General features: G+C 47.1%; 47 non-coding genes and 2 pseudogenes across 47 annotated transcripts; all 49 read right to left on the bottom strand.

The window, feature by feature from the left end:
- Nucleotides 1-176: 176 nt before the first annotated feature.
- Nucleotides 177-295, bottom strand: LOC140868423 (5S ribosomal RNA). The gene has a single exon (XR_012145842.1). It is a non-coding gene; the product is annotated as a 5S ribosomal RNA (ribosomal RNA).
- Nucleotides 296-694: 399 nt separating this feature from the next.
- LOC140870340 (5S ribosomal RNA) lies at nucleotides 695-813 on the bottom strand. Its single transcript, XR_012147305.1, has one exon. It is a non-coding gene; the product is annotated as a 5S ribosomal RNA (ribosomal RNA).
- Nucleotides 814-1,213: 400 nt separating this feature from the next.
- LOC140869867 (5S ribosomal RNA) lies at nucleotides 1,214-1,332 on the bottom strand. Its single transcript, XR_012146858.1, has one exon. It is a non-coding gene; the product is annotated as a 5S ribosomal RNA (ribosomal RNA).
- Nucleotides 1,333-1,731: 399 nt separating this feature from the next.
- Nucleotides 1,732-1,850, bottom strand: LOC140868204 (5S ribosomal RNA). Its single transcript, XR_012145631.1, has one exon. It is a non-coding gene; the product is annotated as a 5S ribosomal RNA (ribosomal RNA).
- A 399-nt stretch (nucleotides 1,851-2,249) lies between these two features.
- On the bottom strand, nucleotides 2,250-2,368 carry LOC140868360 (5S ribosomal RNA). The gene has a single exon (XR_012145781.1). It is a non-coding gene; the product is annotated as a 5S ribosomal RNA (ribosomal RNA).
- Nucleotides 2,369-2,768: 400 nt separating this feature from the next.
- On the bottom strand, nucleotides 2,769-2,887 carry LOC140869131 (5S ribosomal RNA). Its single transcript, XR_012146521.1, has one exon. It is a non-coding gene; the product is annotated as a 5S ribosomal RNA (ribosomal RNA).
- A 401-nt stretch (nucleotides 2,888-3,288) lies between these two features.
- On the bottom strand, nucleotides 3,289-3,407 carry LOC140869209 (5S ribosomal RNA). The gene has a single exon (XR_012146595.1). It is a non-coding gene; the product is annotated as a 5S ribosomal RNA (ribosomal RNA).
- A 399-nt stretch (nucleotides 3,408-3,806) lies between these two features.
- On the bottom strand, nucleotides 3,807-3,925 carry LOC140870472 (5S ribosomal RNA). The gene has a single exon (XR_012147431.1). It is a non-coding gene; the product is annotated as a 5S ribosomal RNA (ribosomal RNA).
- A 398-nt stretch (nucleotides 3,926-4,323) lies between these two features.
- LOC140867907 (5S ribosomal RNA) lies at nucleotides 4,324-4,442 on the bottom strand. The gene has a single exon (XR_012145347.1). It is a non-coding gene; the product is annotated as a 5S ribosomal RNA (ribosomal RNA).
- A 401-nt stretch (nucleotides 4,443-4,843) lies between these two features.
- LOC140868920 (5S ribosomal RNA) lies at nucleotides 4,844-4,961 on the bottom strand. Its single transcript, XR_012146318.1, has one exon. It is a non-coding gene; the product is annotated as a 5S ribosomal RNA (ribosomal RNA).
- Nucleotides 4,962-5,359: 398 nt separating this feature from the next.
- LOC140868510 (5S ribosomal RNA) lies at nucleotides 5,360-5,482 on the bottom strand. The gene has a single exon (XR_012145924.1). It is a non-coding gene; the product is annotated as a 5S ribosomal RNA (ribosomal RNA).
- A 398-nt stretch (nucleotides 5,483-5,880) lies between these two features.
- On the bottom strand, nucleotides 5,881-5,999 carry LOC140868167 (5S ribosomal RNA). Its single transcript, XR_012145596.1, has one exon. It is a non-coding gene; the product is annotated as a 5S ribosomal RNA (ribosomal RNA).
- A 400-nt stretch (nucleotides 6,000-6,399) lies between these two features.
- LOC140868197 (5S ribosomal RNA) lies at nucleotides 6,400-6,518 on the bottom strand. Its single transcript, XR_012145623.1, has one exon. It is a non-coding gene; the product is annotated as a 5S ribosomal RNA (ribosomal RNA).
- A 741-nt stretch (nucleotides 6,519-7,259) lies between these two features.
- On the bottom strand, nucleotides 7,260-7,378 carry LOC140869318 (5S ribosomal RNA). The gene has a single exon (XR_012146697.1). It is a non-coding gene; the product is annotated as a 5S ribosomal RNA (ribosomal RNA).
- A 399-nt stretch (nucleotides 7,379-7,777) lies between these two features.
- On the bottom strand, nucleotides 7,778-7,896 carry LOC140868677 (5S ribosomal RNA). Its single transcript, XR_012146083.1, has one exon. It is a non-coding gene; the product is annotated as a 5S ribosomal RNA (ribosomal RNA).
- A 401-nt stretch (nucleotides 7,897-8,297) lies between these two features.
- On the bottom strand, nucleotides 8,298-8,416 carry LOC140869335 (5S ribosomal RNA). The gene has a single exon (XR_012146714.1). It is a non-coding gene; the product is annotated as a 5S ribosomal RNA (ribosomal RNA).
- Nucleotides 8,417-8,815: 399 nt separating this feature from the next.
- Nucleotides 8,816-8,933, bottom strand: LOC140870471 (5S ribosomal RNA). The gene has a single exon (XR_012147430.1). It is a non-coding gene; the product is annotated as a 5S ribosomal RNA (ribosomal RNA).
- A 397-nt stretch (nucleotides 8,934-9,330) lies between these two features.
- LOC140868912 (5S ribosomal RNA) lies at nucleotides 9,331-9,449 on the bottom strand. Its single transcript, XR_012146310.1, has one exon. It is a non-coding gene; the product is annotated as a 5S ribosomal RNA (ribosomal RNA).
- A 401-nt stretch (nucleotides 9,450-9,850) lies between these two features.
- Nucleotides 9,851-9,968, bottom strand: LOC140869450 (5S ribosomal RNA; annotated as a pseudogene).
- Nucleotides 9,969-10,367: 399 nt separating this feature from the next.
- Nucleotides 10,368-10,486, bottom strand: LOC140869584 (5S ribosomal RNA). Its single transcript, XR_012146790.1, has one exon. It is a non-coding gene; the product is annotated as a 5S ribosomal RNA (ribosomal RNA).
- A 398-nt stretch (nucleotides 10,487-10,884) lies between these two features.
- Nucleotides 10,885-11,003, bottom strand: LOC140867914 (5S ribosomal RNA). The gene has a single exon (XR_012145354.1). It is a non-coding gene; the product is annotated as a 5S ribosomal RNA (ribosomal RNA).
- A 743-nt stretch (nucleotides 11,004-11,746) lies between these two features.
- On the bottom strand, nucleotides 11,747-11,865 carry LOC140869329 (5S ribosomal RNA). Its single transcript, XR_012146708.1, has one exon. It is a non-coding gene; the product is annotated as a 5S ribosomal RNA (ribosomal RNA).
- Nucleotides 11,866-12,264: 399 nt separating this feature from the next.
- On the bottom strand, nucleotides 12,265-12,383 carry LOC140868514 (5S ribosomal RNA). The gene has a single exon (XR_012145928.1). It is a non-coding gene; the product is annotated as a 5S ribosomal RNA (ribosomal RNA).
- Nucleotides 12,384-12,783: 400 nt separating this feature from the next.
- Nucleotides 12,784-12,902, bottom strand: LOC140868198 (5S ribosomal RNA). The gene has a single exon (XR_012145624.1). It is a non-coding gene; the product is annotated as a 5S ribosomal RNA (ribosomal RNA).
- Nucleotides 12,903-13,643: 741 nt separating this feature from the next.
- Nucleotides 13,644-13,762, bottom strand: LOC140869340 (5S ribosomal RNA). Its single transcript, XR_012146719.1, has one exon. It is a non-coding gene; the product is annotated as a 5S ribosomal RNA (ribosomal RNA).
- A 399-nt stretch (nucleotides 13,763-14,161) lies between these two features.
- LOC140868678 (5S ribosomal RNA) lies at nucleotides 14,162-14,280 on the bottom strand. Its single transcript, XR_012146084.1, has one exon. It is a non-coding gene; the product is annotated as a 5S ribosomal RNA (ribosomal RNA).
- Nucleotides 14,281-14,681: 401 nt separating this feature from the next.
- LOC140869336 (5S ribosomal RNA) lies at nucleotides 14,682-14,800 on the bottom strand. Its single transcript, XR_012146715.1, has one exon. It is a non-coding gene; the product is annotated as a 5S ribosomal RNA (ribosomal RNA).
- A 399-nt stretch (nucleotides 14,801-15,199) lies between these two features.
- Nucleotides 15,200-15,318, bottom strand: LOC140870483 (5S ribosomal RNA). The gene has a single exon (XR_012147442.1). It is a non-coding gene; the product is annotated as a 5S ribosomal RNA (ribosomal RNA).
- A 397-nt stretch (nucleotides 15,319-15,715) lies between these two features.
- Nucleotides 15,716-15,834, bottom strand: LOC140868913 (5S ribosomal RNA). The gene has a single exon (XR_012146311.1). It is a non-coding gene; the product is annotated as a 5S ribosomal RNA (ribosomal RNA).
- Nucleotides 15,835-16,235: 401 nt separating this feature from the next.
- On the bottom strand, nucleotides 16,236-16,353 carry LOC140869451 (5S ribosomal RNA; annotated as a pseudogene).
- Nucleotides 16,354-16,753: 400 nt separating this feature from the next.
- Nucleotides 16,754-16,872, bottom strand: LOC140869948 (5S ribosomal RNA). The gene has a single exon (XR_012146936.1). It is a non-coding gene; the product is annotated as a 5S ribosomal RNA (ribosomal RNA).
- Nucleotides 16,873-17,270: 398 nt separating this feature from the next.
- On the bottom strand, nucleotides 17,271-17,389 carry LOC140868518 (5S ribosomal RNA). Its single transcript, XR_012145932.1, has one exon. It is a non-coding gene; the product is annotated as a 5S ribosomal RNA (ribosomal RNA).
- Nucleotides 17,390-18,131: 742 nt separating this feature from the next.
- On the bottom strand, nucleotides 18,132-18,250 carry LOC140869351 (5S ribosomal RNA). The gene has a single exon (XR_012146732.1). It is a non-coding gene; the product is annotated as a 5S ribosomal RNA (ribosomal RNA).
- Nucleotides 18,251-18,649: 399 nt separating this feature from the next.
- LOC140868515 (5S ribosomal RNA) lies at nucleotides 18,650-18,768 on the bottom strand. Its single transcript, XR_012145929.1, has one exon. It is a non-coding gene; the product is annotated as a 5S ribosomal RNA (ribosomal RNA).
- Nucleotides 18,769-19,169: 401 nt separating this feature from the next.
- LOC140868013 (5S ribosomal RNA) lies at nucleotides 19,170-19,288 on the bottom strand. Its single transcript, XR_012145450.1, has one exon. It is a non-coding gene; the product is annotated as a 5S ribosomal RNA (ribosomal RNA).
- A 400-nt stretch (nucleotides 19,289-19,688) lies between these two features.
- On the bottom strand, nucleotides 19,689-19,807 carry LOC140868228 (5S ribosomal RNA). The gene has a single exon (XR_012145655.1). It is a non-coding gene; the product is annotated as a 5S ribosomal RNA (ribosomal RNA).
- A 401-nt stretch (nucleotides 19,808-20,208) lies between these two features.
- Nucleotides 20,209-20,327, bottom strand: LOC140870386 (5S ribosomal RNA). The gene has a single exon (XR_012147350.1). It is a non-coding gene; the product is annotated as a 5S ribosomal RNA (ribosomal RNA).
- Nucleotides 20,328-20,649: 322 nt separating this feature from the next.
- LOC140868112 (5S ribosomal RNA) lies at nucleotides 20,650-20,768 on the bottom strand. Its single transcript, XR_012145545.1, has one exon. It is a non-coding gene; the product is annotated as a 5S ribosomal RNA (ribosomal RNA).
- A 401-nt stretch (nucleotides 20,769-21,169) lies between these two features.
- LOC140870324 (5S ribosomal RNA) lies at nucleotides 21,170-21,288 on the bottom strand. Its single transcript, XR_012147290.1, has one exon. It is a non-coding gene; the product is annotated as a 5S ribosomal RNA (ribosomal RNA).
- Nucleotides 21,289-21,687: 399 nt separating this feature from the next.
- On the bottom strand, nucleotides 21,688-21,806 carry LOC140868723 (5S ribosomal RNA). Its single transcript, XR_012146126.1, has one exon. It is a non-coding gene; the product is annotated as a 5S ribosomal RNA (ribosomal RNA).
- Nucleotides 21,807-22,207: 401 nt separating this feature from the next.
- On the bottom strand, nucleotides 22,208-22,326 carry LOC140868434 (5S ribosomal RNA). The gene has a single exon (XR_012145853.1). It is a non-coding gene; the product is annotated as a 5S ribosomal RNA (ribosomal RNA).
- A 322-nt stretch (nucleotides 22,327-22,648) lies between these two features.
- Nucleotides 22,649-22,767, bottom strand: LOC140868449 (5S ribosomal RNA). Its single transcript, XR_012145867.1, has one exon. It is a non-coding gene; the product is annotated as a 5S ribosomal RNA (ribosomal RNA).
- A 401-nt stretch (nucleotides 22,768-23,168) lies between these two features.
- Nucleotides 23,169-23,287, bottom strand: LOC140868261 (5S ribosomal RNA). Its single transcript, XR_012145687.1, has one exon. It is a non-coding gene; the product is annotated as a 5S ribosomal RNA (ribosomal RNA).
- Nucleotides 23,288-23,686: 399 nt separating this feature from the next.
- On the bottom strand, nucleotides 23,687-23,805 carry LOC140870339 (5S ribosomal RNA). The gene has a single exon (XR_012147304.1). It is a non-coding gene; the product is annotated as a 5S ribosomal RNA (ribosomal RNA).
- Nucleotides 23,806-24,206: 401 nt separating this feature from the next.
- On the bottom strand, nucleotides 24,207-24,325 carry LOC140869020 (5S ribosomal RNA). The gene has a single exon (XR_012146413.1). It is a non-coding gene; the product is annotated as a 5S ribosomal RNA (ribosomal RNA).
- Nucleotides 24,326-24,724: 399 nt separating this feature from the next.
- LOC140870325 (5S ribosomal RNA) lies at nucleotides 24,725-24,843 on the bottom strand. Its single transcript, XR_012147291.1, has one exon. It is a non-coding gene; the product is annotated as a 5S ribosomal RNA (ribosomal RNA).
- A 401-nt stretch (nucleotides 24,844-25,244) lies between these two features.
- Nucleotides 25,245-25,363, bottom strand: LOC140868780 (5S ribosomal RNA). The gene has a single exon (XR_012146181.1). It is a non-coding gene; the product is annotated as a 5S ribosomal RNA (ribosomal RNA).
- Nucleotides 25,364-25,764: 401 nt separating this feature from the next.
- LOC140868386 (5S ribosomal RNA) lies at nucleotides 25,765-25,883 on the bottom strand. The gene has a single exon (XR_012145806.1). It is a non-coding gene; the product is annotated as a 5S ribosomal RNA (ribosomal RNA).
- Nucleotides 25,884-26,281: 398 nt separating this feature from the next.
- On the bottom strand, nucleotides 26,282-26,400 carry LOC140869782 (5S ribosomal RNA). Its single transcript, XR_012146809.1, has one exon. It is a non-coding gene; the product is annotated as a 5S ribosomal RNA (ribosomal RNA).
- Nucleotides 26,401-26,686: the final 286 nt, after the last annotated feature.

Raw genomic sequence — 26,686 nt, forward strand, 5'->3', positions numbered from 1 at the left:
TCGCGCTGAGACACACCGAAGCGGCCCGCATCACCCAGATCACACGTTCACATCGTATGATTCAGTCTATTGCATCTTTTCTATCCGCGGATTGGACTGAAAGAGTCGGAAATAGGACGGAGAGGAATCAAAAGAATTAGAAGTACGAGTAAGAAAAAAAAGAAATTAATGAAAAAGGGGTGCAACACGAGGACTTCGCAGGGGGTCACCCATCCTAGTACTGCTCTCGCCCAAGCACGCTTAACTTCGGAGTTCTGATGGGATCCGATGCATTAGTGCTGGTATGATCGCACCCAATAGTGAATGAATTTTTATTGTTTTGTCTCTCGAATTGCGGATCGGAGGAACAGAAGCTGCAGTTTCAAACGGACATAACTTTCGATCTGCTGAGAGTTACGGGAGCTTCAGCCTGCTCATGCGAAGCTCTTCTCGATACCTACAGCGCGTATCTTGGTCTAAGAGACGGAGAAGCTCAAATTCAAACCCAGAGATGGTCTTTGGGGGCATTTTTTCCGTAAGGCGCGCTGGGACCCACCGAAGTGGCCCCCGTCACCCAGATCGCATGTTCACGTCGTGTGATTCAGTCTATTTCATCTTTTCTATCTGTGTATTGGACTAAAGGAGTCGGAAATAGGATGGAGAGGAATCGGAAGAACAAGATGTACGAGTAAGAAAAAAAGAAACTAATAAAAAAAGGGTGCAACACGAGGACTTCCCAGGGGGTCACCCATCCTAGTACTGCTCTTGCCCAAGCACGCATAACTTCGGAGTTCTGATGGGATCCGGTGCATTAGTGCAGGTATGATCGCACCCAACAGTGAATGAATTCTTTTTTTTTTGTCTCTCGAATTGCGGATCGGAGGAACAGGAGCTGCAGTTTCAAATGGACATAACTTTCGATCGGCTGAGAGTTATTGGAGCTTCTGCCTGCTCACGCGAAGCTCCACTCGATACCTATAGTGCGTATCTCGGTTAAAGAAACGGAGACGCTAAAATTCCAAAACAGAGATGGTCTTTCGGGTCATTTTTCTCGTATGTCGCGCTGGGACCCACCGAAGCGGCCCGCGTCACCCAGATCGCACTTTCACATCGTATGATTAAGTTTATTGCATCTTTTCTATCCGCGGATTGGACTGCAAGAGTCAGAAATAGGACGGCAAGGAATCGAAAGAACAAGAAGTACGAGTAAAAAAAAAAGAAATTAATGAAAAAAAGGGTGCAACACGAGGACTTTCCAGGAGGTCACCCATCCTAGTACTGCTCTCGCCCAAGCACTCTTTACTTCGGAGTTCTGATGGGATCCGGTGCATTAGTGCTGGTATGATCGCATCCAATAGTTAATGAATTTTCATTGTTTTGTCTCTCGAATTGCGGATCGGAGGAACAGGAGCTGCAGTTTCAAACGGACATAACTTTTGATCGGCTAAGAGTTACGGGAGCTTCAGCCTGTTCACACGAAGCTCCTCTCGATACCTACAGCAAGTATCTCGGTCTAAAAGACGGAGATGCTCAAATTACAACCCGAAGATGGTCTTTCGGGGCGTTTTTCCCGTAGGGCGTGCTGGGACCCACTGAAGCGGCCTGCGTCACCCAAATCGCACGTTCACGTCGTGTGATTAAGTCTATTGCATCTTTTCTATCCGCGGATTGGACTGAAAGAGTCGGAATTAGGACGGCGAGGAATCGGAAAAAAGAGAAGTATGAGTAAGAAAAAAAGAAATTAATGAAAAAGGGGTGCAACACGAGGACTTCCCAAGGGGTCACCCATCCTAGTACTGCCCTCGCCCAAGCACGCTTAACTTCGAAGTTCTGATGGGATCCGGTGCATTAGTACTGGTATGATCGCACCCAATAGTGAATGAATTCTTTATTTTTTGTCTCTCGAATTGCGGATCGGAGGAACAGAAGCTGCAGTTTCAAACGGACATAACTTTCGATCTGCTGAGAGTTACGGGAGCTTCAGCCTGCTCACGTGAAACTCTTCTCGATACCTACAGCGCGTATCTCGGTATAAGAGACGGAGAAGCTCAAATTCAAACCCGGAGATGGTCTTTGGGGGCATTTGTCCCATAGGGCGTGCTGGGACCCACCGAAGTGGCCCGCGTCACCCAGATCGCACGTTCACGTCGTGAGATTCAGTCTATTGCATCTTTTCTATCCGTGGATTGGACTGAAAGAGTCGGAAATAGGATGGAGAGGAATCGGAAGAACAAGATGTACGAGTAAGAAAAAAAGAAACTAATTAAAAAAGGGTGCAACACGAGGACTTCCAAGGGGGTCACCCATCCTAGTACTGCTCTTGCCCAAGCACGCATAACTTCGGAGTTCTGATGGGATCCGGTTCATTAGTGCTGGTATGATCGCACCCAATAGTGAATGAATTCTTTATTTTTTTGTCTCTCGAATTGCGGATCGGAGGAACAGGAGCTGCAGTTTCAAACGGACATAACTTTCGATCGGCTGAGAGTTACTGGAGCTTCAGCCTGCTCACGCGAAGCTCCACTCGATACCTATAGTGCGTATCTAGCTTAATGAGACGGAGACGCTCAAATTCCAAAACGGAGATGGTATTTCAGGGCATTTTTCCCGTATGTCGTGATGGGACCCACCGAAGCGGCCCGCGTCACCCAGATCGCACGTTCACATCGTATGATTCAGTCTATTGCATCTTTTCTATCCGCGGATTGGACTGAAAGATTCAAAAATAGGACGGAGAGGAATCGAAAGAATTAGAAGTACGAGTAAGAAAAAAAGAAATTAATGAAAAAGGGATGCAACACGAGGACTTCCCAGGGGGTCACCCATCCTAGTACTGCTCTCGCCCAAGCACGCTTTACTTCGGAGTTCTGATGGGATCCGGTGCATTAGTGCTGGTATGATAGCACCCAACAGTGAATGAATATTTTATTGTTTTGTCTCTCGAATTGCGGATCGGAGGAAAAGAAGCTGCAGTTTCAAACGGACATAACTTTCGGTCTGCTGAGAGTTACGGGAGCTTCAGCTTGCTCACGCGAAGCTCTTCTCGATACCTACAACGCGTATGTCGGTCTAAGAGACGGAGAAGCTCAAATTCAAACCCGAAGATTGTCTTTGGGGGCATTTTTCCTGTAGGGCATGCTGGGACCCACCGAAGTGGCCCGCGTCACCCAGATCGCACGTTCACGTCCTGTGATTTGGTCTATTGCATCTTTTCTATCCGCGGATTAGACTGAAAAAGTCGGAAATAGGACGGAGAGGAATCGGAAGAACAAGATGTACGAGTAAGAAAAAAAGAAACTAATAAAAAAAAGGGTGCAACACGAGGACTTCCCAGGGGGTCACACATCCTAGTACTGCTCTTGCCCAAGCACGCATAACTTCGGAGTTCTGATGGGATTCGGTGCATTAGTGCTGGTACGATCACACCCAACAGTGAATGAATTATTTATTTTTTTGTCTCTCGAATTGCGGATCGGAGAAACAGGAGCTGCAGTTTCAAACGGACATAACTTTCAATCGGCTGAGAGTTACTAAAGCTTCAGCCTGCTCACGCGAAGCTCCACTCGATACCTATAGTGCGTATCTTGGTTAAAGAGATGGAGACGCTCAAATTCCAAAACGAAGATGGTCTTTCGGGGCATTTTTCCCGTATGTCGCGCTGGGACCCACCGAAGCGGCATGCGTCACCCAGATCGCAAGTTCACATCGTATGATTAAGTTTATTGCATCTTTTCTATCCGCGGATTGGACTAGAAGAGTCGGAAATAGGACGGTGAGGAATCGAAAGAACAAGAAGTACGAGTAAGAAAAAAAAATTAATGAAAAAAGGGGTGCAACACGAGGACTTCCCAGGGGGTCACCTATCCTAGTACTGCTCTCGCCCAAGCACGCTTAACTTCGGAGTTCTGATGGGATCCGGTGCATTAGTGCTGGTATGATCGCACCCAATAGTGAATGAATTCTTTATTTTTTTGTCTCTCGAATTGCGGATCGGAGGAACAGGAGCTGCAGTTTCAAACGGACATAACTTTCGATCGGCTGAGAGTTACTGGAGCTTCAGCCTGCTCACGCGAAACTCCACTCTATACCTATAGTGCGTATCTAGGTTAAAGAGATGGAGACGCTCAAATTCCAGAACGGAGATGGTTTTTCGAGGAGTTTTTCCCGTAGGGCACTGGGACCCACTGAAGCGACCTGCGTCACCCAGATGGAACGTTCACGTCGTGTGATTAAGTCTATTGCATCTTTTCTATCCGTGTATTGGACTGAAAGAGTCGGAAATAGGACGACGAGGAATCGAAAAAACAAGAAGTACGAGTAAGAAAAAAAGAAATTAATGAAAAAAGGGTGCAACACGAGGACTTCCCAGGGGGTCACCCATCCTAGTACTTCTCTCGCCCGAGCGCGCTTAACTTCGGAGTTCTGATGAGATCCGTTGCATTAGTACTGGTATGATCGCACCCAACAATGAATGAATTCTTTATTTTTTTGTCTCTCGAATTGCGGATCGGAGGAACAGGAGCTGCAGTTTCAAACGGACATAACTTTCGATCTGCTGAGAGTTACGGGAGCTTCAGCCTGCTCACGCGAAGCTCTTCTCGATACCTACAACGCGTATCTCCGTCCAAGAGATGGAGAAGCTCAAATTCAAACTAGGAGATGGTCTTTGGGGGCATTTTTCCCGTAGGGCGTGCTGGGACCCACCGAAGTGGCCCGCGTCACCCAGATCGCACGTTCACGTCATGTGATTCAGTCTATTGCATCTTTTCTATCTGTGGATTGTACTGAAAGAGTCGGAAATAGGACGGAGAGGAATCGAAAGAACAAGATGTACGAGTAAGAAAAAAAGAAACTAATTAAAAAAGGGGTGCAACACGAGGACTTCCTAGGGGTCACCCATCTTAGTACTGCTCTTGCCTAAGCACGCATAACTTCGGAGTTCTGATGGGATCCGGTGCATTAGTGCTGGTATGATCGCACCCAATAGTGAATGAATTCTTTATTTTTTTGTCTCTCGAATTGCGGATCAGAGGAACAGGAGCTACAGTTTCAAACGGACATAACTTTCGATCGGCTGAGAGTTACTGGAGCTTCAGCCTGCTCACGCAAAGCTCCACTCGATACCTATAGTGCGTATCTAGGTTAAAGAGATGGAGACGCTCAAATTCCAAAACGGAGATGGTCTTTCGGTGCATTTTTCCCGTATGTTGCGCTGGGACCCACTGAAGCGGCCCGCGTTACCCAGATCACACGTTCACATCGTATGATTCAGTCTACTGCATTTTTACTATCCGCGGATTGGACTGAAAGAGTCGGAAATAGGACGGAGAGGAATCAAAAGAATTAGAAGTACGAGTAAGAAAAAAAAATTAATGAAAAAGGGGTGCAACACGAGGACTTCGCAGGGGACCGGTCACCCATCCTAGTACTGCTCTCGCCCAAGCACGCTTAACTTCGGAGTTCTGATGGGATCCGATGCATTAGTGCTGGTATGATCGCACCCAATAGTGAATGAATTTTTATTGTTTTGTCTCTCGAATTGCGGATCGGAGGAACAGAAGCTGCAGTTTCAAACGGACATAACTTTCGATCTGCTGAGAGTTACGGGAGCTTCAGCCTGCTCATGCGAAGCTCTTCTCGATACCTACAGCGCGTATCTCGGTCTAAGAGACGGAGAAGCTCAAATTCAAACCCGGATATGGTCTTTGGGGGCATTTTTTCCATAGGGCGCGCTGGGACCCACCGAAGTGGCCCCCGTCACCCAGATCGCATGTTCACGTCGTGTGATTCAGTCTATTGCATCTTTTTTATCTGTGGATTGGACTAAAAGAGTCGGAAATAGGACGGAGAGGAATCGGAAGAACAAGATGTACGAGTAAGAAAAAAAAACTATTAAAAAAAAGGGTGCAACACGAGGACTTCCCAAGGGGTCACCCATCCTAGTACTGCTCTTGCCCAAGCACGCATAACTTCGGAGTTTTGATGGGATCCGGTGCATTAGTGCTGGTATGATCGCACCCAACAGTGAATGAATTCTTTATTTTTTTGTCTCTCGAATTGCGGATCGGAGGAACAGGAGCTGCAGTTTCAAATGGACATAACTTTCGATCGGCTGAGAGTTATTGGAGCTTCTGCCTGCTCATGCGAAGCTCCACTCGATACCTATAGTGCGTATCTCGGTTAAAGAAATGGAGACGCTCAAATTCCAAAACGGAGATGGTCTTTCGGGGCATTTTTCCCGTATGTCGCGCTGGGACCCACCGAAGCGGCCCGCGTCACCCAGATCGCACGTTCACATCGTATGATTAAGTTTATTGCATCTTTTCTATCCGCGGATTGGACTGCAAGAGTCGTAAATAGGACGGCGAGGAATCGAAAGAACAAGAAGTACGAGTAAGAAAAAAAGAAATTAATGAAAAAGGGATGCAACACGAGGACTTCCCAGGGGATCACCCATCCTAGTACTGCTCTCGCCCAACCACGCTTAACTTCGGAGTTCTCATGGGATCCGGTGCATTAGTACTGGTATGATCGCACCCAACAATGAATAAATTCTTTATTTTTTTGTCTCTCGAATTGCGGATCGGAGGAACAGGAGCTGCAGTTTCAAACGGACATAACTTTCGATCTGCTGAGAGTTACGGGAGCTTCAGCCTGCTCACGCGAAACTCTTCTCGATACCTACAGCGCGTATCTCGGTCTAAGAGACGGAGAAGCTCAAATTCAAACCCGGAGATGGTCTTTGGGGTCATTTTTCCCGTAGGGTGCGCTGGGACACATCGAAGTGGCCCGCGTCACCCAGATACTGCTCTTGCCCAAGCACGCATAACTTTGGAGTTCTGATGGGATCCGGTGCATTAATGCTGGTATGATCGCACCCAATAGTGAATGAATTCTTTATTTTTTTGTCTCTCGAATTGCGGATCGGAGGAACAGGAGCTGCAGTTTCAAACGGACATAACTTTCGATCGGCTGAGAGTTACTAGAGCTTCAGCCTGCTCACGCGAAGCTCCACTCGATACCTATAGTGCGTATCTAGGTTAAAGAGACAGAGACGCTCAAATTCCAAAATGGAGATGGTCTTTGAGGGCATTTTTCTCGTATGTCGCGCTGGGACCCACCGAAGCGGCCCGCGTCACCCAGATCGCACGTTCACATCATATGATTCAGTCTATTGCATCTTTTCTATCCACAGATTGGACTAAAAGAGTCAGAAATAGGACGGAGAGGAATCGAAAGAATTAGAAGTACGAGTAAGAAAAAAAGAAATTAATGAAAAAGGGGTGCAACACGAGGACTTCCCAGGGGGTCACCCATCCTAGTACTGCTCTCGCCCAAGCACGCTTAACTTCGGATTTCTGATGGGATCCGATGCATTAGTGCTGGTATGATCGCACCCAATAGTGAATGATTTTTTACTGTTTTGTCTCTCGAATTGCGGATCGGAGGAACAGGAGCTGCAGTTTCAAACGGACATAACTTTCGATCTGCTGATAGTTACGGGAGCTTCAGCCTGCTCACGCGAAGCTCTTCTCGATACCTACAGCGCGTATCTCGGTCTAAGAGATGGAGAAGCTCAAATTCAAACCCGGAGATGGTCTTTGGGGGCATTTTTCCCGTAGGGCGCGCTGGGACCCACCGAAGTGGCCCGCGTCACCCAGATCGCATGTTCACGTCATGTGATTCAGTCTATTGCATCTTTTCTATCCGTGGATTGGACTGAAAGAGTCGGAAAGAGGACGGAGAGGAATCGGAAGAACAAGATGTACGAGTAAGAAAAAAAGGAACTAATAAAAAAAAGGTGCAACACGAGGACTTCCCAGGGTGTCACCCATCCTAGTACTGTTCTTGCCCAAGCACGCATAACTTCGGAGTTCTGATGGGATCCGGTGCATTAGTGCTGGTATGATCGCACCCAACAGTGAATGAATTCTTTATTTGTTTGTCTCTCGAATTGCGGATAGGAGGAACAGGAGCTGCAGTTTCAAACGGACATAACTTTCGATCGGCTGAGAGTTATTGGAGCTTTTTCCTGCTCACGCGAAGCTCCACTCGATACCTATAGTGCGTATCTAGGTTAAAGAGATGGAGACGCTCAAATTCCAAAACGGAGATGGTCTTTCGGGGCATTTTTCCCGTATGTCGCGCTGGGACCCACCGAAGCAGCCCGCGTCACCCAGATCGCACGTTCACATCGTATAATTAAGTTTATTGCATCTTTTCTATCTGCGGATTGGAATTCAAGAGTCGGAAATAGGACGGAGAGGATTCAAAAGAACAAGAAGTACGAGTAAGAAAAAAAGAAATTAATGAAAAAAGGGGTGCAACACGAGGACTTCCCAGGGGGTCACCTATCCTAGTACTGCTCTTGCCCAAGCACGCATAACTTTGGAGTTTTAATGGGATCCGGTGCATTAGTGCTGGTACGATCACACCCAACAGTGAATGAATTATTTATTTTTTTGTCTCTCGAATTGCGGATCGGAGGAACAGGAGCTGCAGTTTCAAACGGACATAACTTTCAATCGGCTGAGAGTTACTAAAGCTTCAGCCTGCTCACGCGAAGCTCCACTCGATACCTATAGTGAGTATCTTGGTTAAAGAGATGGAGACGCTCAAATTCCAAAACGGAGATGGTCTTTCGGGGCATTTTTCCCCTATGTCGCGCTGGGACCCACCGAAGCGGCATGCGTCACCCAGATCGCAAGTTCACATCGTATGATTAAGTTTATTGCATCTTTTCTATCCGCGGATTGGACTGGAAGAGTCGGAAATAGGAGGGCGAGGAATCGAAAGAACAAGAAGTACGAGTAAGAAAAAAAAATTAAAGAAAAAAGGGGTGCAACACGAGGACTTCCCAGGGGGTCACCTATCCTAGTACTGCTCTCGCCCAAGCACGCTTAACTTCGGAGTTCTGATGGGATCCGTGCATTAGTGCTGGTATGATCGCACCCAATAGTGAATGAATTCTTTATTTTTTTGTCTCTCGAATTGCGGATCGGAGGAACAGGAGCTGCAGTTTCAAACGTACATAACTTTCGATCGGCTGAGAGTTACTGGAGCTTCAGCCTGCTCACGCGAAACTCCACTCGATACCTATAGTGCGTATCTAGGTTAAAGAGATGGAGACGCTCAAATTCCAAAAAGGAGATGGTTTTTCGAGGAGTTTTTCCCGTAGGGCACTGGGACCCACTGAAGCGACTTGCGTCACCCAGATGGAACGTTCACGTCGTGTGATTAACTCTATTGCATCTTTTCTATCCGTGTATTGGACTGAAAGAGTCGGAAATAGGACGGCGAGGAATCGAAAAAACAAGAAGTACGAGTAAGAAAAAAAAAATTAATGAAAAAGGGGTGCAACACGAGGACTTCCCAGGGGGTCACCCATCCTAGTACTGCTCTCTCCCGAGCGCGCTTACCTTCGGAGTTCTGATGGGATTCGGTGCATTAGTACTGGTATGATCGCACCCAACAATGAATGAATTCTTTATTTTTTTGTCTCTCGAATTGCGGATCGGAGGAACAGGAGCTGCAGTTTCAAACGGACATAACTTTCGATCTGCTGAGAGTTACGGGAGCTTCAGCCTGCTCACGCGAAGCTCTTCTCGATACCTACAGCGCGTATCTCCGTCTAAGAGACGGAGAAGCTCAAATTCAAACTAGGAGATGGTCTTTGGGGGCATTTTTCCCGTAGGGCGTGCTGGGACCCACCGAAGTGGCCCGCGTCACCCAGATCGCACGTTCACGTCATGTGATTCAGTCTATTGCATCTTTTCTATCTGTGGATTGTACTGAAAGAGTCGGAAATAGGACGGAGAGGAATCGAAAGAACAAGATGTATGAGTAAGAAAAAAAGAAACTAATTAAAAAAGAAGTGCAACACGAGGACTTCCTAGGGGTCACCCATCTTAGTACTGCTCTTGCCTAAGAACGCATAACTTCGGAGTTCTGATGGGATCCGGTGCATTAGTGCTGGTATGATCGCACCCAATAGTGAATGAATTCTTTTTTTTTTGTCTCTAGAATTGCGGATCAGAGGAACAGGAGCTACAGTTTCAAACGGACATAACTTTCGATCGGCTGAGAGTTACTGGAGCTTCAGCCTGCTGACGCGAAGCTCCACTCGATACCTATAGTGCGTATCTAGGTTAATGAGATGGAGACGCTCAAATTCCAAAACGGAGATGGTCTTTCGGTGCATTTTTCCCGTATGTTGCGCTGGGACCCACCGAAGCGGCCCGCGTTACCCAGATCACACGTTCACATCGTATGATTCAGTCTACTGCATCTTTTTTATTCGCGGATTGGACTGAAAGAGTCGGAAATAGGACGGAGAGGAATCAAAAGAATTAGAAGTACGAGTAAGAAAAAAAGAAATTAATGAAAAAGGGGTGCAACACGAGGACTTCGCAGGGGGTCACCCATCCTAGTACTGCTCTCGCCCAAGCACTCTTAACTTCGGAGTTCTGATGGAATCCGATGCATTAGTGCTGGTATGATCGCACCCAATAGTGAATGAATTTTTATTGTTTTGTCTCTCGAATTGCGGATCGGAGGAACAGAAGCTGCAGTTTCAAACGAACATAACTTTCGATCTGCTGAGAGTTACGGGAGCTTCAGCCTGCTCATGCGAAGCTCTTCTCGATACCTACAGCGCGTATCTCGGTCTAAGAGACGGAGAAGCTCAAATTCAAACCCGGATATGGTCTCTGGGGGAATTTTTTCCAAAGGGCACGCTGGGACCCACCGAAGTGGCCCCCGTCACCCAGATCGCATGTTCACGTCGTGTGATTTAGTCTATTGCATCTTTTCTATCTGTGGATTAGACTAAAAGAGTCGGAAATAGGACGGAGAGGAATCGGAAGAACAAGATGTACGAGTAAGAAAAAAAAACTAATAAAAAAAAGGGTGCAACACGAGGACTTCCCAGGGGGTCACCCATCCTAGTACTGCTCTTGCCCAAGCACGCATAACTTCGAAGTTCTGATGGGATCCGGTGCATCAGTGCTGGTATGATCGCACCCAACAGCGAATGAATTCTTTATTTTTTTGTCTCTCGAATTGCGGATCGGAGGAACAGGAGCTGCTGTTTCAAACGGACATAACTTTCGATCTGCTGAGAGTTACGGGAGCTTCAGCCTGCTCACGCGAAGCTCTTCTCGATACCTACAGCGCATATCTCGGTCTAAGAGACGGAGAAGCTCAAATTCAAACCCGGAGATGGTCTTTGGGGTCATTTTTCCCGTAGGGTGCGCTGGGACACATCGAAGTGGCCCGCGTCACCCAGATACTGCTCTTGCCCAAGCACGCATAACTTTGGAGTTCTGATGGGATCCGGTGCATTAATGCTGGTATGATCGCACCCAATAGTGAATGAATTCTTTATTTTTTTTTGTCTCTCGAATTGCGGATCGGAGGAACAGGAGCTGCAGTTTCAAACGGACATAACTTTCGATCGGCTGAGAGTTACTAGAGCATCAGCCTGCTCACGCGAAGCTCCACTCGATACCTATAGTGCGTATCTAGGTTAAAGAGACGGAGACGCTCAAATTCCAAAACGGAGATGGTCTTTGGGGGCATTTTTCTCTTATGTCGCGCTGGGACCCACCAAAGCGGCCCGCGTCACCCAGATCGCACGATCACATCGTATGATTCAGTATATTGCATCTTTTCTATCCACAGATTGGACTAAAAGAGTCGGAAATAGGACGGAGAGGAATCGAAAGAATTAGAAGTACGAGTAAGAAAAAAAGAAATTAATGAAAAAGGGGTGCAACACGAGGACTTCCCAGGGGGTCACCCATCCTAGTACTGCTCTCGCCCAAGCACGCTTAACTTCGGATTTCTGATGGGATCCGATGCATTAGTGCTGGTATGATCGCACCCAATAGTGAATGAATTTTTACTGTTTTGTCTCTCGAATTGCGGATCGGAGAAACAGGAGCTGCAGTTTCAAACGGACATAACTTTCGATCTGCTGATAGTTACGGGAGCTTCAGCCTGCTCACGCAAAGCTCTTCTCGATACCTACAGTGCGTATCTCGGTCTAAGGGATAGAGAAGCTCAAATTCAAACCCGGAGATGGTCTTTGGGGGCATTTTTCCCGTAGGGCGCGCTGGGACCCACCGAAGTGGCCCGCGTCACCCAGATCGCATGTTCATGTCGTGTGATTCAGTCTATTGCATCTTTTCTATCCGTGGATTGGACTGAAAGAGTCGGAAAGAGGACGTAGAGGAATCGGAAGAACAAGATGTACGAGTAAGAAAAAAAGAAACTAATAAAAAAAAGGTGCAACACGAGGACTTCCCAGGGGGTCACCCATCTTAGTATTGTTCTTGCCCAAGCACGCATAACTTCGGAGTTCTGATGGGATCCGGTGCATTAGTGCTGGTATGATCGCACCCAACAGTGAATGAATTCTTTATTTTTTTGTCTCTCGAATTGCGGATAGGAGGAACAGGAGCTGCAATTTCAAACGGACATAACTTTCGATCAGCTGAGAGTTATTGGAGCTTTTTCCTGCTCACGCGAAGCTCCACTCGATACCTATAGTGCGTATCTCGGTTAAAGAGATGGAGACGCTCAAATTCCAAAACGGAGATGGTCTTTCGGGGCATTTTTCCCGTATGTCGCGCTGGGACCCACCGAAGCGGCCCACGTCACCCAGATCGCACGTTCACATCGTATAATTAAGTTTATTGCATCTTTTCTATCCGCGGATTGGACTGCAAGAGTCGTAAATAGGACGGCGAGGAATCGAAAGAACAAGAAGTACGAGTAAGAAAAAAAGAAATTAATGAAAAAGGGATGCAACACGAGGACTTCCCAGGGGATCACCCATCCTAGTACTGCTCTCGCCCAACCACGCTTAACTTCGGAGTTCTCATGGGATCCGGTGCATTAGTACTGGTATGATCGCACCCAACAATGAATAAATTCTTTATTTTTTTGTCTCTCGAATTGCGGATCGGAGGAACAGGAGCTGCAGTTTCAAACGGACATAACTTTCGATCTGCTGAGAGTTACGGGAGCTTCAGCCTGCTCACGCGAAACTCTTCTCGATACCTACAGCGCGTATCTCGGTCTAAGAGACGGAGAAGCTCAAATTCAAACCCGGAGATGGTCTTTGGGGTCATTTTTCCCGTAGGGTGCGCTGGGACACATCGAAGTGGCCCGCGTCACCCAGATACTGCTCTTGCCCAAGCACGCATAACTTTGGAGTTCTGATGGGATCCGGTGCATTAATGCTGGTATGATCGCACCCAATAGTGAATGAATTCTTTATTTTTTTGTCTCTCGAATTGCGGATCGGAGGAACAGGAGCTGCAGTTTCAAACGGACATAACTTTCGATCGGCTGAGAGTTACTAGAGCTTCAGCCTGCTCACGCGAAGCTCCACTCGATACCTATAGTGCGTATCTAGGTTAAAGAGACAGAGACGCTCAAATTCCAAAATGGAGATGGTCTTTGAGGGCATTTTTCTCGTATGTCGCGCTGGGACCCACCGAAGCGGCCCGCGTTTCCCAGATCGCACGTTCACATCATATGATTCAGTCTATTGCATCTTTTCTATCCACAGATTGGACTAAAAGAGTCAGAAATAGGACGGAGAGGAATCGAAAGAATTAGAAGTACGAGTAAGAAAAAAAGAAATTAATGAAAAAGGGGTGCAACACGAGGACTTCCCAGGGGGTCACCCATCCTAGTACTGCTCTCGCCCAAGCACGCTTAACTTCGGATTTCTGATGGGATCCGATGCATTAGTGCTGGTATGATCGCACCCAATAGTGAATGATTTTTTACTGTTTTGTCTCTCGAATTGCGGATCGGAGGAACAGGAGCTGCAGTTTCAAACGGACATAACTTTCGATCTGCTGATAGTTACGGGAGCTTCAGCCTGCTCACGCGAAGCTCTTCTCGATACCTACAGCGCGTATCTCGGTCTAAGAGATGGAGAAGCTCAAATTCAAACCCGGAGATGGTCTTTGGGGGCATTTTTCCCGTAGGGCGCGCTGGGACCCACCGAAGTGGCCCGCGTCACCCAGATCGCATGTTCACGTCATGTGATTCAGTCTATTGCATCTTTTCTATCCGTGGATTGGACTGAAAGAGTCGGAAAGAGGACGGAGAGGAATCGGAAGAACAAGATGTACGAGTAAGAAAAAAAGGAACTAATAAAAAAAAGGTGCAACACGAGGACTTCCCAGGGTGTCACCCATCCTAGTACTGTTCTTGCCCAAGCACGCATAACTTCGGAGTTCTGATGGGATCCGGTGCATTAGTGCTGGTATGATCGCACCCAACAGTGAATGAATTCTTTATTTGTTTGTCTCTCGAATTGCGGATAGGAGGAACAGGAGCTGCAGTTTCAAACGGACATAACTTTCGATCGGCTGAGAGTTATTGGAGCTTTTTCCTGCTCACGCGAAGCTCCACTCGATACCTATAGTGCGTATCTCGGTTAAAGAGATGGAGACGCTCAAATTCCAAAACGGAGATGGTCTTTCGGGGCATTTTTCCCGTATGTCGCGCTGGGACCCACCGAAGCAGCCCGCGTCACCCAGATCGCACGTTCACATCGTATAATTAAGTTTATTGCATCTTTTCTATCTGCGGATTGGAATTCAAGAGTCGGAAATAGGACGGAGAGGATTCAAAAGAACAAGAAGTACGAGTAAGAAAAAAAGAAATTAATGAAAAAAGGGGTGCAACACGAGGACTTCCCAGGGGGTCACCTATCCTAGTACTGCTCTTGCCCAAGCACGCATAACTTTGGAGTTTTAATGGGATCCGGTGCATTAGTGCTGGTACGATCACACCCAACAGTGAATGAATTATTTATTTTTTTGTCTCTCGAATTGCGGATCGGAGGAACAGGAGCTGCAGTTTCAAACGGACATAACTTTCAATCGGCTGAGAGTTACTAAAGCTTCAGCCTGCTCACGCGAAGCTCCACTCGATACCTATAGTGAGTATCTTGGTTAAAGAGATGGAGACGCTCAAATTCCAAAACGGAGATGGTCTTTCGGGGCATTTTTCCCCTATGTCGCGCTGGGACCCACCGAAGCGGCATGCGTCACCCAGATCGCAAGTTCACATCGTATGATTAAGTTTATTGCATCTTTTCTATCCGCGGATTGGACTGGAAGAGTCGGAAATAGGAGGGCGAGGAATCGAAAGAACAAGAAGTACGAGTAAGAAAAAAAAATTAAAGAAAAAAGGGGTGCAACACGAGGACTTCCCAGGGGGTCACCTATCCTAGTACTGCTCTCGCCCAAGCACGCTTAACTTCGGAGTTCTGATGGGATCCGGTGCATTAGTGCTGGTATGATCGCACCCAATAGTGAATGAATTCTTTATTTTTTTGTCTCTCGAATTGCGGATCGGAGGAACAGGAGCTGCAGTTTCAAACGTACATAACTTTCGATCGGCTGAGAGTTACTGGAGCTTCAGCCTGCTCACGCGAAACTCCACTCGATACCTATAGTGCGTATCTAGGTTAAAGAGATGGAGACGCTCAAATTCCAAAAAGGAGATGGTTTTTCGAGGAGTTTTTCCCGTAGGGCACTGGGACCCACTGAAGCGACTTGTGTCACCCAGATGGAACGTTCACGTCGTGTGATTAACTCTATTGCATCTTTTCTATCCGTGTATTGGACTGAAAGAGTCGGAAATAGGACGGCGAGGAATCGAAAAAACAAGAAGTACGAGTAAGAAAAAAAAAATTAATGAAAAAGGGGTGCAACACGAGGACTTCCCAGGGGGTCACCCATCCTAGTACTGCTCTCTCCCGAGCGCGCTTACCTTCGGAGTTCTGATGGGATTCGGTGCATTAGTACTGGTATGATCGCACCCAACAATGAATGAATTCTTTATTTTTTTGTCTCTCGAATTGCGGATCGGAGGAACAGGAGCTGCAGTTTCAAACGGACATAACTTTCGATCTGCTGAGAGTTACGGGAGCTTCAGCCTGCTCACGCGAAGCTCTTCTCGATACCTACAGCGCGTATCTCCGTCTAAGAGACGGAGAAGCTCAAATTCAAACTAGGAGATGGTCTTTGGGGGCATTTTTCCCGTAGGGCGTGCTGGGACCCACCGAAGTGGCCCGCGTCACCCAGATCGCACGTTCACGTCATGTGATTCAGTCTATTGCATCTTTTCTATCTGTGGATTGTACTGAAAGAGTCGGAAATAGGACGGAGAGGAATCGAAAGAACAAGATGTATGAGTAAGAAAAAAAGAAACTAATTAAAAAAGAAGTGCAACACGAGGACTTCCTAGGGGTCACCCATCTTAGTACTGCTCTTGCCTAAGAACGCATAACTTCGGAGTTCTGATGGGATCCGGTGCATTAGTGCTGGTATGATCGCACCCAATAGTGAATGAATTCTTTTTTTTTTTGTCTCTAGAATTGCGGATCAGAGGAACAGGAGCTACAGTTTCAAACGGACATAACTTTCGATCGGCTGAGAGTTACTGGAGCTTCAGCCTGCTGACGCGAAGCTCCACTCGATACCTATAGTGCGTATCTAGGTTAATGAGATGGAGACGCTCAAATTCCAAAACGGAGATGGTCTTTCGGTGCATTTTTCCCGTATGTTGCGCTGGGACCCACCGAAGCGGCCCGCGTTACCCAGATCACACGTTCACATCGTATGATTCAGTCTACTGCATCTTTTTTATTCGCGGATTGGACTGAAAGAGTCGGAAATAGGACGGAGAGGAATCAAAAGAATTAGAAGTACGAGTAAGAAAAAAAGAAATTAATGAAAAAGGGGTGCAACACGAGGACTTCGCAGGGGGTCACCCATCCTAGTACTGCTCTCGCCCAAGCACGCTTAACTTCGGAGTTCTGATGGAATCCGATGCATTAGTGCTGGTATGATCGCACCCAATAGTGAATGAATTTTTATTGTTTTGTCTCTCGAATTGCGGATCGGAGGAACAGAAGCTGCAGTTTCAAACGAACATAACTTTCGATCTGCTGAGAGTTACGGGAGCTTCAGCCTGCTCATGCGAAGCTCTTCTCGATACCTACAGCGCGTATCTCGGTCTAAGAGACGGAGAAGCTCAAATTCAAACCCGGATATGGTCTCTGGGGGAATTTTTTCCAAAGGGCACGCTGGGACCCACCGAAGTGGCCCCCGTCACCCAGATCGCATGTTCACGTCGTGTGATTTAGTCTATTGCATCTTTTCTATCTGTGGATTAGACTAAAAGAGTCGGAAATAGGACGGAGAGGAATCGGAAGAACAAGATGTACGAGTAAGAAAAAAAAACTAATAAAAAAAAGGGTGCAACACGAGGACTTCCCAGGGGGTCACCCATCCTAGTACTGCTCTTGTCCAAGCACGCATAACTTCAAAGTTCTGATGGGATCCGGTGCATCAGTGCTGGTATGATCGCACCCAACAGCGAATGAATTCTTTATTTTTTTGTCTCTCGAATTGCGGATCGGAGGAACAGGAGCTGCAGTTTCAAACGGACATAACTTTCGATCTGCTGAGAGTTACGGGAGCTTCAGCCTGCTCACGCGAAGCTCTTCTCGATACCTACAGCGCATATCTCGGTCTAAGAGACGGAGAAGCTCAAATTCAAACCCGGAGATGGTCTTTGGGGTCATTTTTCCCGTAGGGTGCGCTGGGACACATCGAAGTGGCCCGCGTCACCCAGATACTGCTCTTGCCCAAGCACGCATAACTTTGGAGTTCTGATGGGATCCGGTGCATTAATGCTGGTATGATCGCACCCAATAGTGAATGAATTCTTTATTTTTTTTGTCTCTCGAATTGCGGATCGGAGGAACAGGAGCTGCAGTTTCAAACGGACATAACTTTCGATCGGCTGAGAGTTACTAGAGCATCAGCCTGCTCACGCGAAGCTCCACTCGATACCTATAGTGCGTATCTAGGTTAAAGAGACGGAGACGCTCAAATTCCAAAACGGAGATGGTCTTTGGGGGCATTTTTCTCTTATGTCGCGCTGGGACCCACCAAAGCGGCCCGCGTCACCCAGATCGCACGATCACATCGTATGATTCAGTATATTGCATCTTTTCTATCCACAGATTGGACTAAAAGAGTCGGAAATAGGACGGAGAGGAATCGAAAGAATTAGAAGTACGAGTAAGAAAAAAAGAAATTAATGAAAAAGGGGTGCAACACGAGGACTTCCCAGGGGGTCACCCATCCTAGTACTGCTCTCGCCCAAGCACGCTTAACTTCGGATTTCTGATGGGATCCGATGCATTAGTGCTGGTATGATCGCACCCAATAGTGAATGAATTTTTACTGTTTTGTCTCTCGAATTGCGGATCGGAGAAACAGGAGCTGCAGTTTCAAACGGACATAACTTTCGATCTGCTGATAGTTACGGGAGCTTCAGCCTGCTCACGCAAAGCTCTTCTCGATACCTACAGTGCGTATCTCGGTCTAAGGGATAGAGAAGCTCAAATTCAAACCCGGAGATGGTCTTTGGGGGCATTTTTCCCGTAGGGCGCGCTGGGACCCACCGAAGTGGCCCGCGTCACCCAGATCGCATGTTCATGTCGTGTGATTCAGTCTATTGCATCTTTTCTATCCGTGGATTGGACTGAAAGAGTCGGAAAGAGGACGTAGAGGAATCGGAAGAACAAGATGTACGAGTAAGAAAAAAAGAAACTAATAAAAAAAAGGTGCAACACGAGGACTTCCCAGGGGGTCACCCATCTTAGTATTGTTCTTGCCCAAGCACGCATAACTTCGGAGTTCTGATGGGATCCGGTGCATTAGTGCTGGTATGATCGCACCCAACAGTGAATGAATTCTTTATTTTTTTGTCTCTCGAATTGCGGATAGGAGGAACAGGAGCTGCAATTTCAAACGGACATAACTTTCGATCAGCTGAGAGTTATTGGAGCTTTTTCCTGCTCACGCGAAGCTCCACTCGATACCTATAGTGCGTATCTCGGTTAAAGAGATGGAGACGCTCAAATTCCAAAACGGAGATGGTCTTTCGGGGCATTTTTCCCGTATGTCGCGCTGGGACCCACCGAAGCGGCCCACGTCACCCAGATCGCACGTTCACATCGTATAATTAAGTTTATTGAATCTTTTCTATCTGCGGATTGGACTGCAAGAGTCAGAAATAGGACGGAGAGGAATCAAAAGAACAAGAAGTACGAGTAAGAAAAAAAGAAATTAATGAAAAAAGGGGTGCAACACGAGGACTTTCCAGGGGGTCACCCATCCTAGTACTGCTCTCGCCCTGGCATTCTTAACTTCGGAGTTCTAATGGGATCCGGTGCATTAGTGCTGGTATGATCACATCCAATAGTTAATGAATTCTTTATTGTTTTGTCTCTCGAATTGCGGATCAAAGAAACAGGAGCTGCAGTTTCAAACGGACATAACTTTCGATCTGCTGAGAGTTACGGGAGCTTCAGCCTGCTCACGCGAAGCTCTTCTCGTTACCTACAGCGCGTATCTCGGTCTAAGAGACGGAGAAGCTCAAATTCAAACCCAGAGATGGTCTTTGAGGCATTTTTCCCATAGGGCGCGCTTGGACCCACCGAAGTGGCCCGCGTCACCCAGATCGCACGTTCACGTCGTGTGATTCAGTCTATTGCATCTTTTCTATCTGTGGATTGGACTGAAAGAGTCGAAAATAGGACGGAGAGGAATCGAAAGAACAAGATGTACGAGTAAGAAAAAAAGAAACTAATTAAAAAAGGGGTGCAACACGAGGACTTCCTAGGGGGTCACCCATCCTAGTACTGCTCTTGCCTAAGCACGCATAACTTCGGAGTTCTGATGGGATCCGGTGCATTAGTGCTGGTATGATCGCACCCAATAGTGAATGAATTCTTTATTTTTTTGTCTCTCGAATTGCGGATCAGAGGAACAGGAGCTACAGTTTCAAACGGACATAACTTTCGATCGGCTGAGAGTTACTAGAGCTTCAGCCTGCTCATGCGAAGCTCCACTCGATACCTATAGTGCGTATCTAGGTTAAAGAGACGGAGACGCTCAAATTCCAATACGGAGATGGTCTTTTGGTGCATTTTTCCCGTATGTCGCGCTGGGACCCACCTAAGCGGCCCGCATCACCCAGATCACACGTTCACATCGTATGATTCAGTCTATTGCATCTTTTCTATCCGCGGATTGGACTGAAAGAGTCGGAAATAGGACGGAGAGGAATCAAAAGAATTAGAAGTACGAGTAAGAAAAAAAAGAAATTAATGAAAAAGGGGTGCAACACGAGGACTTCGCAGGGGGTCACCCATCCTAGTACTGCTCTCGCCCAAGCACGCTTAACTTCGGAGTTCTGATGGGATCCGATGCATTAGTGTTGGTATGATCGCACCCAATAGTGAATGAATTTTTATTGTTTTGTCTCTCGAATTGCGGATCGGAGGAACAGAAGCTTCAGTTTCAAACGGACATAACTTTCGATCTGCTGAGAGTTACGGGAGCTTCAGCCTGCTCATGCGAAGCTCTTCTCGATACCTACAGCGCGCTGGGACCCACCGAAGTGGCCCTCGTCACCCAGATCGCATGTTCACGTCGTGTGATTCAGTCTATTGCATCTTTTCTATCTGTGTATTGGACTAAAAGAGTCGGAAGTAGGATGGAGAGGAATCGGAAGAACAAGATGTACGAGTAAGAAAAAAAGAAACTAATAAAAAAAAGGGTGCAACACGAGGACTTTCCAGGGGGTCACCCATCCTAGTACTGCTCTTGCCCAAGCACGCATAACTTCGGAGTTCTGATGGGATCCGGTGCATTAGTGCTGGTATGATCACACCCAACAGTGAATGAATTCTTTATTTTTTTGTCTCTCGAATTGCGGATCGGAGGAACAGGAGCTGCAGTTTCAAATGGACATAACTTTTGATCGGCTGAGAGTTATTGGAGCTTCTGCCTGCTCACGCGAAGCTCCACTCGATACCTATAGTGCGTATCTCGGTTAAAGAAACGGAGACGCTAAAATTCCAAAACGGAGATGGTCTTTCGGGGCATTTTTCCCGTATGTCGCGCTGGGACCCACCGAAGCGGCCCGCGTCACCCAGATCGCACGTTCACATCGTATGATTAAGTTTATTGCATCTTTTCTATCCGCGGATTGGACTGTAAGAGTCGGAAATAGGACGGCGAGGAATCGAAAGAACAAGAAGTACAAGTAAGAAAAAAAGAAATTAATGAAAAAAAGGGTGCAACACGAGGACTTCCCAGGAGGTCAACCATCCTAGTACTGCTCTTGCCCAAGCACGCTTAACTTCGGAGTTCTGATGGGATCCGATGCATTAGTGCTGGTATGATCGCACCCAATAGTGAATAAATTTTTATTGTTTTGTCTCTCGAATTGCGGATCGGAGGAACAGAAGCTGCAGTTTCAAACGGACATAACTTTCGATCTGCTGAGAGTTACGGGAGCTTCAACCTGCTCACGCGAAGCTCTTCTCGTTACCTTCAGCGCGTATCTCGGTCTAAGAGACGGAGAAGCTCAAATTCAAACCCGGAGATGGTCTTTGAGGCATTTTTCCCATAGGGCGCGCTTGGACCCACCGAAGTGGCCCGCGTCACCCAGATCGCACGTTCACGTCGTGTGATTCAGTCTATTGCATCTTTTCTATCCGTGGATTGGACTGAAAGAGTCGAAAATAGGACGGAGAGGAATCGAAAGAACAAGATGTACGAGTAAGAAAAAAAGAAACTAATTAAAAAAGGGGTGCAACACGAGGACTTCCTAGGGGGTCACCCATCCTAGTACTGCTCTTGCCTAAGCACGCATAACTTCGGAGTTCTGATAGGATCCGGTGCATTAGTGCTGGTATGATCGCACCCAATAGTGAATGAATTCTTTATTTTTTTGTCTCTCGAATTGCGGATCAGAGGAACAGGAGCTACAGTTTCAAATGGACATAACTTTCGATCGGCTGAGAGTTACTGGAGCTTCAGCCTGCTCACGCGAAGCTCCACTCGATACCTATAGTGCGTATCTAGGTTAAAGAGACGGAGACGCTCAAATTCCAATACGGAGATGGTCTTTCGGTGCATTTTTCCCGTATGTCGCGCTGGGACCCACCTAAGCGGCCCGCATCACCCAGATCACACGTTCACATCGTATGATTCAGTCTATTGCATCTTTTCTATCCGCGGATTGGACTGAAAGAGTCGGAAATAGGACGGAGAGGAATCAAAAGAATTAGAAGTACGAGTAAGAAAAAAAAGAAATTAATGAAAAAGGGGTGCAACACGAGGACTTCGCAGGGGGTCACCCATCCTAGTACTGCTCTCGCCCAAGCACGCTTAACTTCGGAGTTCTGATGGGATCCGATGCATTAGTGCTGGTATGATCGCACCCAATAGTGAATGAATTTTTATTGTTTTGTCTCTCGAATTGCGGATCGGAGGAACAGAAGCTGCAGTTTCAAACGGACATAACTTTCGATCTGCTGAGAGTTACGGGAGCTTCAGCCTGCTCATGCGAAGCTTTTCTCGATACCTACAGCGCGCTGGGACCCACCGAAGTGGCCCTCGTCACCCAGATCGCATGTTCACGTCGTGTGATTCCGTCTATTGCATCTTTTCTATCTGTGTATTGGACTAAAAGAGTCGGAAATAGGACGGAGAGGAATCGGAAGAACAAGATGTACGAGTAAGAAAAAAAGAAACTAATAAAAAAAAGGGTGCAACACGAGGACTTTCCAGGGGGTCACCCATCCTAGTACTGCTCTTGCCCAAGCACGCATTACTTCGGAGTTCTGATGGGATCCGGTGCATTAGTGCTGGTATGATCACACCCAACAGTGAATGAATTCTTTATTTTTTTGTCTCTCGAATTGCGGATCGGAGGAACAGGAGCTGCAGTTTCAAATGGACATAACTTTTGATCGGCTGAGAGTTATTGGAGCTTCTGCCTGCTCACGCGAAGCTCCACTCGATACCTATAGTGCGTATCTCGGTTAAAGAAACGGAGACGCTAAAATTCCAAAACGGAGATGGTCTTTCGGGGCATTTTTCCCGTATGTCGCGCTGGGACCCACCGAAGCGGCCCGCGTCACCCAGATCGCACGTTCACATCGTATGATTAAGTTTATTGCATCTTTTCCATCCGCGGATTGGACTGTAAGAGTCGGAAATAGGACGGCGAGGAATCGAAAGAACAAGAAGTACGAGTAAGAAAAAAAGAAATTAATGAAAAAAGGGGTGCAACACGAGGAATTCCCAGGAGGTCAACCATCCTAGTACTGCTCTCGCCCAAGCACGCTTAACTTCGGAGTTCTGATGGGATCCGGTGCATTAGTGCTGGTATGATCGCATCCAATAGTTAATGAATTTTTATTGTTTTGTCTCTCGAATTGCGGATCGGAGGAACAGGAGCTGCAGTTTCAAACGGACATAACTTTCGATCGGCTAAGAGTTACGGGAGCTTCAGCCTGTTCACACGAAGCTCCTCTCGATACCTACAACAAGTATCTCGGTCTAAGAGACGGAGACGCTCAAATTACAACCCAGAGATGGTCTTTCGGGGTGTTTTTCCCGTAGGGCGCGCTGGGACCCACTGAAGCGGCCTGCGTCACCTAGATCGCACGTTCACGTCGTGTGATTAAGTCTATTGCATCCTTTCTATCCGCGGATTGGACTGAAAGAGTCGGAAATAGGAAAGCGAGGAATCGGAAAAACAAGAAGTATGAGTAAGAAAAAAAGAAATAAATGAAAAAGGGGTGCAACACGAGGACTTCCCAGGGGGTCACCCATCCTAGTACTGCTCTCGCCCAAGCACGCTTAACTTTGAAGTTCTGATGGGATCCGGTGCATTAGTCCTGGTATGATCGCACCCAATAGTGAATGAATTCTTTATTTTTTTGTCTCTCGAATTGCGGATCGGAGGAACAGGAGCTGCAGTTTCAAACGGACATAACTTTCGATCTGCTGAGAGTTACGGGAGCTTCAGCCTGCTCACGCGAAACTCTTCTCGATACCTACAGCGCGTATCTCGGTCTAAGAGACGGAGAAGCTCAAATTCAAACCCGGAGATGGTCTTTGGGGGAATTTTTCCCGTAGGGCGTGCTGGGACCCACCGAAGTGGCCCGCGTCACCCAGATCGCACGTTCACTTCATGAGATTCAGTCTATTGCATCTTTTCTATCCGTGGATTGGACTGAAAGAGTCGGAAATAGGATGGAGAGGAATCGGAAGAACAAGATGTACGAGTAAGAAAAAAAAAAACTAATTAAAAAAGGGGTGCAACACGAGGACTTCCAAGGGGTTCACCCATCCTAGTACTGCTCTTGCCCAAGCACGCATAACTTCGGAGTTCTGATGGGATCCGGTGCATTAGTGCTGGTATGATCGTACCCAATAGTGAATGAATTCTTTATTTTTTTGTCTCTCGAATTGCGGATCGGAGGAACAGGAGCTGCAGTTTCAAACGGACATAACTTTCGATCGGCTGAGAGTTACTGGAGCTTCAGCCTACTCACGCGAAGCTCCACTCGATACCTATAGTGCGTATCTAGGTTAATGAGATGGAGACGCTCAAATTCCAAAACGGAGATGGTCTTTCGGGGCATTTTTCCCGTATGTCGCGCTGGGACCCACCGAAGCGGCCCGCGTCACCCAGATCGCACGTTCACATCGTATGATTCAGTCTATTGCATCTTTTCTATCCGCGGATTGGACTGAAAGAGTCGAAAATAGGACGGAGAGGAATCGAAAGATTAGAAGTACGAGTAAGAAAAAAAGAAATTAATGAAAAAGGGATGCAACACGAGGACTTCCCAAGGGGTCACCCATCCTAGTACTGCTCTCGCCCAAGCACGCTTTACTTCGGAGTTCTGATGGGATCCGGTGCATTAGTGCTGGTATAATAGCACCCAATAGTGAATGAATATTTTATTGTTTTGTCTCTCGAATTGCGGATCGGAGGAAAAGGAGCTGCAGTTTCAAACGGACATAACTTTCGGTCTGCTGAGAGTTACGGGAGCTTCAGCTTGCTCACGCGAAGCTCTTCTCGATACCTACAACGCGTATGTCGGTCTAAGAGACGGAGAAGCTCAAATTCAAACCCGGAGATTGTCTTTGGGGGCATTTTTCCTGTAGGGCGTGCTGGGACCCACCGAAGTGGCCCGCGTCACCCAGATCGCACGTTCACGTCCTGTGATTCAGTCTATTGCATCTTTTCTATCCGCGGATTAGACTGAAAGAGTCGGAAATAGGACGGAGAGGAATCAGAAGAACAAGATGTACGAGTAAGAAAAAAAGAAACTAATAAAAAAAAGGGTGCAACACGAGGACTTCCCAGGGGGTCACCCATCCTAGTACTGCTCTTGCCCAAGCACGCATAACTTTGGAGTTCTGATGGGATCCGGTGCATTAGTGCTGGTACGCTCACACCCAACAGTGAATAAATTATTTATTTTTTTGTCTCTCGAATTGCGGATCGGAGGAACAGGAGCTGCAGTTTCAAACGGACATAACTTTCAATTGGCTGAGAGTTACTAGAGCTTCAACCTGCTCACACCAAGCTCCACTCGATACCTATAGTGCGTATCTCGGTTAAAGAGATGGAGACGCTCAAATTCAAAAACGGAGATGGTCTTTCGGGGCATTTTTCCCGTAGGGCGCGCTGGGACCCACCGAAGTGGCCCGCGTCACCCAGATCGCACGTTCACGTCGTGTGATTCAGTCTATTGCATCTTTTCTATCTGTGGATTGGACTGAAAGAGTCGGAAATAGGACGGAGAGGAATCGAAAGAACAAGATGTACGAGTAAGAAAAAAAGAAACTAATTAAAAAAGGGGTGCAACACGAGGACTTCCTAGGGGGTCACCCATCTTAGTACTGCTCTTGCCTAAGCACGCATAACTTCGGAGTTCTGATGGGATCCGGTGCATTAGTGCTGGTATGATCGCACCCAATAGTGAATGAATTCTTTTTTTTTGTCTCTCGAATTGCGGATCAGAGGAACAGGAGCTACAGTTTCAAACGGACATAACTTTCGATCGGCTGAGAGTTATTGGAGCTTCAGCCTGCTGACGCGAAGCTCCACTCGATACCTATAGTGCGTATCTAGGTGAAAGAGACTGAGACGCACAAATTCCAAAACGGAGATGGTCTTTCGGTGCATTTTTCCCATATGTCGCGCTGGGACCCACCGAAGCGGCCCGTGTCACCCAGATCACACGTTCACATCGTATGATTCAGTCTACTGCATCTTTTCTATCCGCGGATTGGACTGAAAGAGTCGGAAATAGGACGGAGATGAATCAAAAGAATTAGAAGTACGAGTAAGAAAAAAAGAAATTAATGAAAAAGGGGTGCAACACGAGGACTTCGCAGGGGGTCACCCATCCTAGTACTGCTCTCGCCCAAGCACGCTTAACTTCGGAGTTCTGATGGGATCCGATGCATTAGTGCTGGCATGATCGCACCCAATAGTGAATAAATTTTTATTGTTTTGTCTCTCGAATTGCGAATCGGAGGAACAGAAGCTGCAGTTTCAAACGGACATAACTTTCGATCTGCTGAGAGTTACGGGAGCTTCAGCCTGCTCATGCGAAGCTCTTCTCGATACCTACAGCGCGTATCTCGGTCTAAGAGACGGAGAAACTCAAATTCAAACCCGGAGATGGTCTTTGGGGGCATTTTTTCCGTAGGGCGCGCTGGGACCCATCGAAGTGGCCCCCGTCACCCAGATCGCATGTTCACGTCGTGTGATT

The sequence above is a fragment of the Henckelia pumila genome, chromosome 4 (genome assembly GCF_033568475.1).
Source record: "Henckelia pumila isolate YLH828 chromosome 4, ASM3356847v2, whole genome shotgun sequence".
Lineage (NCBI taxonomy): Eukaryota > Viridiplantae > Streptophyta > Magnoliopsida > Lamiales > Gesneriaceae > Henckelia > Henckelia pumila.